Source organism: Procambarus clarkii, chromosome 43 (assembly GCF_040958095.1).
Source record: "Procambarus clarkii isolate CNS0578487 chromosome 43, FALCON_Pclarkii_2.0, whole genome shotgun sequence".
NCBI lineage: Eukaryota > Metazoa > Arthropoda > Malacostraca > Decapoda > Cambaridae > Procambarus > Procambarus clarkii.
In genome coordinates this window covers 35,112,969-35,123,223 of record NC_091192.1, presented here as the reverse complement: position 1 = coordinate 35,123,223, position 10,255 = coordinate 35,112,969, and the positions used below count along the sequence as shown (strand labels likewise).

Genomic DNA, 10,255 nt, shown 5'->3' with positions numbered 1-10,255 from the left:
ATTTTTGGCCTTGGTGCGCATATGAACGAAAAGCGACGTAATTAGTAAGAGGACAAGTTGGATACAGTACTGCACGTGATTAATATAATTTTTAAAGTAAAGTTAATTGTAAAAATCTAGTTTCTATGGCTTGCAAAGTTTTAAATTTTATATTTTTTTAATGGAATGATCTTGTGGCAAAAGACGGATGTCACTTAGTTGAAGTATATAAGAGTGCTTAAATTGATGTTTATCATTACAATGTCATGCTTATATTTTGAGAAAATATTGAGGATGCACAATGGGATCAAACCTGCATCCATGAGTTCCTCGGGCACATGCACTACAGGTTGTGGGTCTGATCCCATTATATGGCCTCAGTATTTTTTTTCTTATGTTCATCACGTTCTTGTGATTGAATTTTTTTGTGTTCTGATTATGATTGTATGTGTTGTGTTCTGATTGAAACTAGGATCTCGAGTGTTGTTGTGTGCTGCAGGTCTCCGTAATTTGTTCATTGTTAAGTTACCATGGTGGTTTGTGAAGTACTCTGGTTGGTTATAAGTGATGGTCAAGAATTGCTGAGAACATTTAGCATTTAACAAAAATGCAGCGACGAGAAATAAACATTATGTAAACAAAGTACAGTATGGTGGGGCAGGTCACGGACGGGATCACTGGCGGGGCTCGTCGTAGACTGGATCACTGGCGGAGCTCGTCGTAGACTGGATCATTGGCGGAGCTCGTCGTAGACTGGATCACTGGCGGGGCTTGTCGTAGACTGGATCACTGGCGGGGCTCGTCGTAGACTGGATCACTGGCGGGGCTTGTCATAGACGGGATCACTGGCGGGGCTCGTCGTAGACGGGATCACTGGCAGGGCTCGTCGTAGACGGGATCACTGGCGGAGCTCGTCATAGACTGGATCACTGGCGGAGCTCGTCGTAGACTGGATCACTGGCGGGGCTCATCGTAGACTGGATCACTGGCGGGGCTCGTCGTAGACTGGATCACTGGCGGGGCTCGTCGTAGACTGGATCACTGGCGGGGCTCGTCGTAGACTGGATCACTGGCGGGGCTCGTCGTAGACTGGATCACTGGCGGGGCTCGTCGTAGACGGGATCACTGGCGGGGCTCGTCGTAGACGGGATCACTGGCGGGGCTCGTCGTAGACGGGATCACTGGCGGGGCTCGTCGTAGACGGGATCACTGGCGGGGCTCGTCGTAGACGGGATCACTGGCGGGGCTCGTCGTAGACGGGATCACTGGCGGGGCTCGTCGTAGACGGGATCACTGGCGGGGCTCGTCGTAGACGGGATCACTGGCGGGGCTCGCCGTAGACGGGATCACTGGCGGGGCTCGTCGTAGACGGGATCACTGGCGGGGCTCGTCGTAGACGGGATCACTGGCGGGGCTCGTCGTGGACGGGATCACTGGCGGGGCTCGTCGTGGACGGGATCACTGGCAGGGCTCGTCGTGGACGGGATCACTGGCGGGGCTCGTCGTGGACGGGATCACTGGCGGGGCTCGTCGTGGACGGGATCACTGGCGGGGAGCGTCGTGGACGGGATCACTGGCAGGGAGCGTCGTGGACAGGATCAGTACAAGCAAATTAAAGATGATTTCATGCATTTTATATAATTAGCTTCATTTGTGAGTGTACTTTGTAGGATACAGTTAAACAGCTACTGTACCCATATTTTATCTTGGCTAATTTGTGTTGGTGTTATTACAAGGTGTTATGATCGAGGACATGTCTTTGTTAATCCTTGTGCCTTATGGGGATCACTTAAGTCTCTATATGACTGAAATTATGCCAGGTAACTACAATATAGGCATATGCCAATGTAGTATTAATTTCTGAAAGTGGCTTATTGTATTTGTATACGTTTTATCATAAAAAAAAAGTTTTTGGAATTATTTTATTTGCTGCATTGGAAATATGATGTCATAGATTCAAACGAAGAAAACATAGGTGTTGAAAAATGGGCATAAATACTCTTTGTAAACAGCATGATAGCTGGAATAAATAAATTATATGGTGTAGTATATGCCAAAACAGTTAGAAGCTTTAGAACAGTACACGACATCAGATGAATTGATTTCACCCTGTAACTACACTTAGGTGATTACACACACACACGCGCACACGCGCGCACGCACGCGCACGCACACACGCGCGCGCGCACACACACATGCGCACACACACACGCGCGCACACACACATGCGCACACACACACGCGCGCACACGCGCGCGCACACACACACACACACACACACACACGTGTACACTTTCGTTTTTACGTAGCATTCAATAGTATTAGTATTGCAGTTCTTAAATTCAACATTTTCGCCATTTTTAGTTGCATCACTTGTGAAAAAAACAGTCCAAAGCTTTAACACATAACCTTTTGCATTTACTGTTTTAAAGTATATTTGTTGCCTGCAGAATATTGCATATTGCTAAAAAACATAGTTATTACAACTAAGTGACCTACAGCTTCTTGTATTCTAAAGTAGTGTATTTACTCTAAAGTATGCACTTCATAGACCTTTTACCATCAGAAGTATATTCTAACTGGTATTCTATCAATACTGTACTGTTAGCAGAGAGATATCCTAATTTTCCCAAACATATGCTGCCTAAACCTCTGTTAGCAGTGGCATATTCTCCTGTATAAAATATAAACATAAGTAGAACTTTGCTACAAACACCAACAGATGTAATTGTGTAATAAGTTATATTCTCATCAGGAGTTTAACCAAATAAAGGTTCCTATATTAAATTGCAACTGGGTTTTAATACCATATTTTTCCTGTTTTAGACCATTCTCTGTAGCTATTTGCTTAGCCCTTTCTTTTGATAGTACAGTACTTTGATTGTTCTACAGTTACATGTAAGACTGAAGACACAGACTCATACCACATTGAGTAAAATTTATGAAGACACTACTACTGGTGGACATGTGAAGGGGCCTTCCCCACCACATCCACCTTTATGGTGATTGGGACCCCACCCATGACATTGGTAATCATTGATATTTACTTTTTCAACAACACAAACTTACTTGCCTCCGCTGTTGCCTATGTGAAGAGATTCTCATTATCAGTTCTATATGTTATAAATAATAAGGCCGGGGCACATGCAATCCCTCGATCGTCGTTGCCCCTAAATCAATAATGTCAATAATAAGGCCTTGAAGTTAGCCTGTAGGCCATGGTTTAGTTTGGCACTAATCCACCATGGTAGTAAGTTCTCACTCTGCCTCTGCACAATATTGCATTTTAAATAAAGTCGTACTTTGATGGAAAGTTTTAGTTTGTTTTGCACGTGTTGCAAAATTACATTACATTATGGGGTTTAATATTGTAAGAGTATCTGAATTTACCTGAGAGCAACCATCTCACAAGTGGCCTCGACAAGAATGGGAAACCAGTGACTTGTCAAAGGTCCCCCCCCCCTCCCCAATTGTCCTAGTGATTTTATCCAGCTGGATATTGAATTGCAGCAATGTTTTGTCATTTACCATCCAACTGCGTAGAAATGTATGATTAACATTCAATTATACATCATTTCTGTGAATTTGTACATTTGCTTGTTTTCTATATTTTATGATAGTTGAAAGGCCGAAGAATAATTGATTATATACACTACTAATGTATACAGTACATCATATTTGTACCACCTCCATGATTCTTGTCACTTCTAGTGCGTGAGACAGATACGAGATAGCTTCAATTAATATCCACCCAAACGCATTCATTTATGTAATGTGTAACCTTTGCTTGAAACAATCCAGTAATCCTAAATTATGTTAACTTGTACAGTAATTCTATAATTTTGCAACCCTATTTCCAAACCAGTATTTATCCAGGTCTTTCTTAAATCTGAACTCGTCCACTTTTTATTCACTATCTTGTGTTCTATTTTGCATTAAAATATTTAGAATGTTATTTATGTTCCTTTTCATCGATTTGTAGACTTCAAGTGTGTCACCCTTTACTCTTCATCTTTCTAGACTAGAGAATTTAAATTCAGTTTTTTATCCTCTTCATAAGGAAGGCACAGACTGCAGTAATTGCAGAAGGCCCCTATAAAGGGTCCTTTATGGATTGTGCCTTGACATGGTGAGAGGGGCTCTTGTGCACCGGCTGCAGGTAGGAGAGGGTAGCTTTTACTCCCCTCCTGCTGTTGTGATGGTGCACAAGTGAAATACATCACATGTGTTAGCTGTGTATGGATACCTGTGCATTCCATTATATTCCTTCATCTGGGAGTTGAGCCTACCCAGCAGCTGCAGCCCCTGGGACAACAATTTTTTTGGTGGGGAGGGATAAGAGGAATGGCAGACTCAGCACAGCCCACTTAAACCAATTGGCTCATCTGGTTAGTCTACTTAGCTAGACATCTCATCAAATAGGTATTGTGGGATTATTATTGTGGTATCCCTATTAGTCCCTGCAACACCATTTGGCCCCACACTGGTTACCCCACATTCTGATCCGGCTACCCCTCATTTTCCTCGTGTTTTCCATACTCGTAAGCCCCTTCTTCAATTTTGTCCCTTGGATCTTTGCACTCACTTCCCTGTAATGATCTCTTCTCTCTGAGAACTCCAGTCTGCATTCATTACAAGATGCTTCATCATTTCCCCTCAGTGTGTTTTGCAGTATTTGGTGAATATTTTTTACTGTCATCAGCTCCCAAAGCTTGAGGTGGTGGATCTTCCTATTTGGAAAAACGGTACTCGAGAGAGGGAGAGAGATTTCCCCTAAGGATTTTCACTCCATTGCCCAGATGTGTTGTGTCTACAAACTTTAAAATGTATGGTGTCTAGTACATCTAATGTGGTTCTTAGAAAACTATTGCTACCGCTCTCATTTTCCCCCCCTCTCATATTGGCTTTTGCATGTACTGCAGCACGACTGATATATTAGTGGACTTTGAGAGTGACATTCATACTGTCTTTGGCATTCTTTTTGAAAAGGGCTATGACACCACCTGCAGATACAGTATTTATCCCAACTACATTCATTTATTCTTCTTGGCAATCTCCTGGATTTCCTACTAAGCTTCCTTTCTCATTGCTCCTTTAAAGTGAGACTTTATACCACTTTCTCTGACTCTATAGCAATATGAAGGTGTTCCCCAAGGTAGTATTCTGAGCACTATTTTCCTAGTTGCCCTTAATGGTTTTCACTCTTCTTCAACTCGTCGTAGTTTTGATGCTTTGCACTATACCAGGTTTAACCTTGGCTCTGGTGACTTTTTTGTTCATCCCCTACCCTGAGCCTGTATGCTGAAACCAGAGTTCTGTCTCAACAGGATCATCTTGATTGTTACTGCCTTTGCTACCTTGCATGGCCCCCTGCAAGATCCTCACTCTTGCTTATGCTGGACTTTAATTGTTGCCCCTCATGTGGGACCTCTTCCCTTTCACCACCATCCTTTATCTGTAAGGATGTCTCACTTACAAGTTTCCCTCTTGGTTTGTGTTTGCAATATCTCCTCGTGTCATTTCATTTTTGCCCCCATGGAGGATCCCACTTGTCAAGTTTTCAAGATCTTGACCCACATGGTAAAAGTTTATACGTCTCCTACTGTTATCAAATGCCTTTATCTTGAATACTTATTCACACTCGCACTCCATTGCCCTATTCACGGATGGGTCTAAGTCTGCTGACTGTGTTGGCTACTCTGTGATCTTTCCTGACCGACCCAATATGTGCCTCTTACCCCCAGAAATTAGCATCTTCATAGATGAACTGTATGCAATTTTGTATGCTCTTCATCAACTGCTGTTCCAATGTCAAAATTCCTGTCATTTAACCCTATGCATACTGTGGTGGTCAAAATCCAATATTGGCAGTTTCTTATCTCTGGCGGATTTAAGACTTGAGGTTTGCTAGATTTTCAGCTGTTTCAGTACTCCAAGGAAGGCTAAAATTCCCAGTTGGAAAGCAGTCATGTGTCTTTGGAATAAATGAATGTACAGGCACTACTGCTAAGAAGGCTATCCACACTTGTCCTAGTTCCCCAAAAGACTTTCCTTATTCAGATTTATATGTAGTTATTCATTCCTCAATCTAAGGCTGTTGGCAGGATCATTGGTCTGGTGCTACAGGTAACAAACTATGCACACTTAAAGGTAGCCTATCCCCTTGGCCTTCCTCCTACCAACGTAATAGGCAGAGTGAAACGGCTCTGGCTTGGTTATGTATAGGCCATTCACGCTTAAAGGAATGCCATATTGTTCCTTATTGTCCAAATTGCATTGTCCCACTTAGTCATGCACCTCCTTGTAGAATTTCCCAATATTCCAGACAATCATGTCTTTGTCTTTCTTTCTTTGTGTCCTTCGAGGTCATTTATCCCTCGATAGAATCCTTGGTGAATCCAGTACCTTCGATATCGCTCACCTTATGTACTTTTGGTCTCTTATTGGGATCTTAAAGTTATATTTAGCATCTTTTGAATATCCAGCAACACTGATAATGCTACATAGTCTACCCAGCTTGGTGCCTTCTTTTGATAATTACTTACATCATGAGGAAGACTTCTAATTTTTGGTATTAACTTTGCCATCCATCTTTGTATGTGTCTACGTGAATTTATGTACAAAAACAGACCAAACTGAACTGCATAATCTAAATGGTGCCTAAAAGGGCAAGATAAAGCTGAAGAATAACATTATATATCTTATTACAGTACTAACATTGCTAGAAATGAATTCAAGCATCCTATTTGTTTTATTCTGGACATTTATGCAATGGTCTTATTTTTGGCTTAGGATCCGTAGTAATCATTGCTTTCAGATCTTATTTATATGATGCCAATTCAACTTTGTCAAGCTCATATCTGGTAACTTATCTTTATCTATTTCAGAATCCTATATTTTTCAGCATTAAATTGCATCTGCCATTTTTAAAAGCTTATCTAGATTGTCCTGTAGTGATTTTGTGCCTTCTGAATTTATTTCCTGTCCTATTTTTGTTATCTGCAAATTTGGAAATGTTACTTTTAATCCTGTGTCTAAGTGGTTTATACAGTATGCGTGATAAACAAAGGTGGTCCCAAGATGGTTTCCCCACTGAGACTTAGATCCATTTACGGTCACATTATGCATTCTACGAAATAAACCCTAATCCAAAATGGTATAAATCCCCAATGCAACGTTCTCTTAATTTCTATTGATTCTCTCGTGAGGCACAGCATCAAAGGCTTTGCTGTAGTCAAGATGTAGAATGTTGCAATACCTTGTGCTGTCGACTGCTTGAAACACAGTTTGTATTCTGGTTCCAGAAAAGAGAAAGTGAGTAAACTTGTTATACACAAGTGACCCTTTGTAAAACAATGTTGTGAAGCCTTTGTTAATCTACATTTTTCACGCTGTAAATGAACGGCTTTCTTAATTTACCATTCAAACAATTTTCGTACAATAAAGGTTGAGTCAGTTGGATGATAGTATGGTGAAAGTAATCTAACTTTCTTAAAAATTGGTACAACATTGCAGCCCTTCATGATTCCGGTACGCTGTTCGAATCTGTTTAATTAAAAGTTGCACAACAGGTGGGTACAACAGTCAGAAAAGCTAACCAAATTCTAGGAATAATCAAGCGTACTTTTGAATATAAGGAAAAGAAGGTAATGGTTGAACTGTATAAATCTGGTGCACTTAGTTTACTGTATCCAAGAATGGAGACCTCATTTTCAGGAGGATATAGCTGCTCCAGAGAAGGTGCAACACCGGGCAACAAAGGTCATTCCAGAGCTAGGTCATCTCTTGTATCAGGAACGGTTGAGAGCCACAGTGCTAGCAACACGGCAAACTAGGCATGACAGGGCGAATCTCATTGAAACTTTTAAAATACTGAACAAGTTAAAGGATGTTGATCCAGATATTTTCTTCAGAAGTTAAGATGTAACACAAACAAGGAGCAACAGTTTCAAGCTCAACAAGCCACAATGTAGGACTGAGAACAGGAGATGCTTTTTCATCTCTCTGGATGGAGATGAAAAGCAGCTTTGGATGAAAAGCATGGATGCAGCTTTTTCATCTAAATGGATTATTACCCATGGAACCACCTACCCACCGAATCCGTAACTGGCAAAACTGTGTTGAAATAAATCTGAAAAAGATCATCAATGTAAATGGGGGGGGGGAAGACCTTCGACAAGCTGCCGGCTTTCTGTCCTCATTGAGGCCACTAGGGTTAGTGGCCCTCAGGTAACTCAGGTAAAAGCCTTGATTATTTTTATTATCTTTATTTAACATTGTATATTTTTAATAATCGTATGTATTTTCGAGTATGGTAATGTAATTTAAATTTATTACCAGAATTTGGTTCACAGGAAACATTGTCAGGAAGAATTTGGATAATGGTATTTGCTACTGAAGAATTAGGAATACAGTAATATAAAAAATATCTGTTTAGCTTTCTTACAAGAAGTTAAATGTTTGATAATTTTGATGTAAATGCAGTACAGTAACTCAAAGATCAATACAAAATGAAAGCAAAACCTTTTCAACTGTTAATTAAAGCAGCAAAATTGGTGCAAATAATTAATGATCTAAGTAATATATTTTTTGTTTCTTGACAAAATAAAATCTTGAATATATACAGGTAGTAGTCAAGTGCTACATGGCCATGCTGGCTTAACACTTTCATTTGATGGTTACTTAGTATATGGTCGGGGAAAGTCTAACAAATTTTTGTTATTGAAACCAAAAGTTGCTGACACCATTCCTCATGTCCAGCCTTACAAGAGGAATAATACAGCTAATCGGAATTGTCAACCTACTTTTTCTGAGCATCTAATTGATCAAGGCTTTGTGTCATCTTAACTAAAACAGTTAATCAATTACAGCACTTCTTTAGATGATGGCAGTTAAATTTTAACCCTTACACTGCTACAATATCTACATGTAACGTTTTCCTGTGCACAAATCACCGTATGTGATATATCCTTATGGTTTTTTAGTATTTTAATTTTTTTTCCATGTGCCTCTGAATATAGGACTTAAAGCTTAAAAATACCTGTATCAGGGTTAATGGTGTCTGGTATTTATACTTAAAGATACTATAAACTTTTACTGGGTGTAACTACTTTTTGAGAGATACTCGTTTCAAAATCATGTGCCTAGCTTATCAATGATGAGCATTTAGACATTATTATTTTGTATCAAGCTTTTCAGAACGCTTCTGTACTGGATGTTAGGAATTTGATAGTCCGTTTATTTTGATGAGGTATTCTGCTAAAGTTATATTACTGTGGCTTAAGTGGGATTTTAATGAAAAATTGTCATAATAGTAATTTCTCTTGCTTGCTGATAAATTATGAACTATTAAGATAAATTATGGTGATAAATTAAACTATTTCATATTATTTCAAGGTTAAAAGGCTTCAATAGGCACATTTTTCTTAAGTAAACCCTTTGAAATGGCATTTTTCTGAAATGCAGTACAAGTTTGATAAAGTAGGTTCTTAATGTATATTTTATGTACAGTCTGTGTGTTAAGACACAATGATGACCAAGTGGAGAGAGAGAGAGAGACTTCCCATCTGAGTACTGTACAGTATTGTACAGTATTTTGATTATAAATAAGACATTGTGGATATTACTATAAATACATGCTGAATTTAAACAAGTTATTCATGTAATAGGGTGCTGTACAAATTAAAGTTTCCTGATTATGCCACTCTGGGTCTGTAATTGGTCTGATTGTCTACTCGTTTTGCTAAGTTGAATGTTAAAATGCAATAGTTAACCTTGTGAGCATTCTCATCGGTGAAAGTTTTTATTGTCAATAAAGACGGAATAAACTGAAGATATTGGAATGTTCAAGTTCTGTTGCCAGAATGGAAGTCATTTGTCTTTTTGGTTTATTTGGACATTTATACAGTACTGTATGTGATATCTGGAACTGAGCCATACAGTTCATCACTAGAGTGCTGTACTGTATACTACTGTTCTTGCTGAAGCTGGGATGGAACTTGATAGGAGAATGACATAACTTTGAAGTCTTCACATATAGTACAATTTTTTCAGCTCTGTATAATGTATTTTTAATAGTAAAATGGTAGCATCTCTTTGCATTAATAAATGATGTGATTCACAGTGTTCTAACACTTTCTTTAATGTATTTTTAACAAGAACAAGATGTACTGCAGTTTGAACCTGCATAACAAATTTGATGCTCTCAGAAAGCCAAGTGCTAATGGAATTATGATTTATATATATATAATTATATATATATATATATATATATATA

General features: G+C 39.4%; 1 protein-coding gene across 6 annotated transcripts in view; it reads left to right on the top strand.

Moving 5' to 3' along the window:
* The window catches only part of LOC123755953 (COMM domain-containing protein 4), a 209,806-nt gene that overhangs the window by 22,017 nt on the left and 177,534 nt on the right, over positions 1–10,255 (top strand). The window lies entirely within an intron of this gene.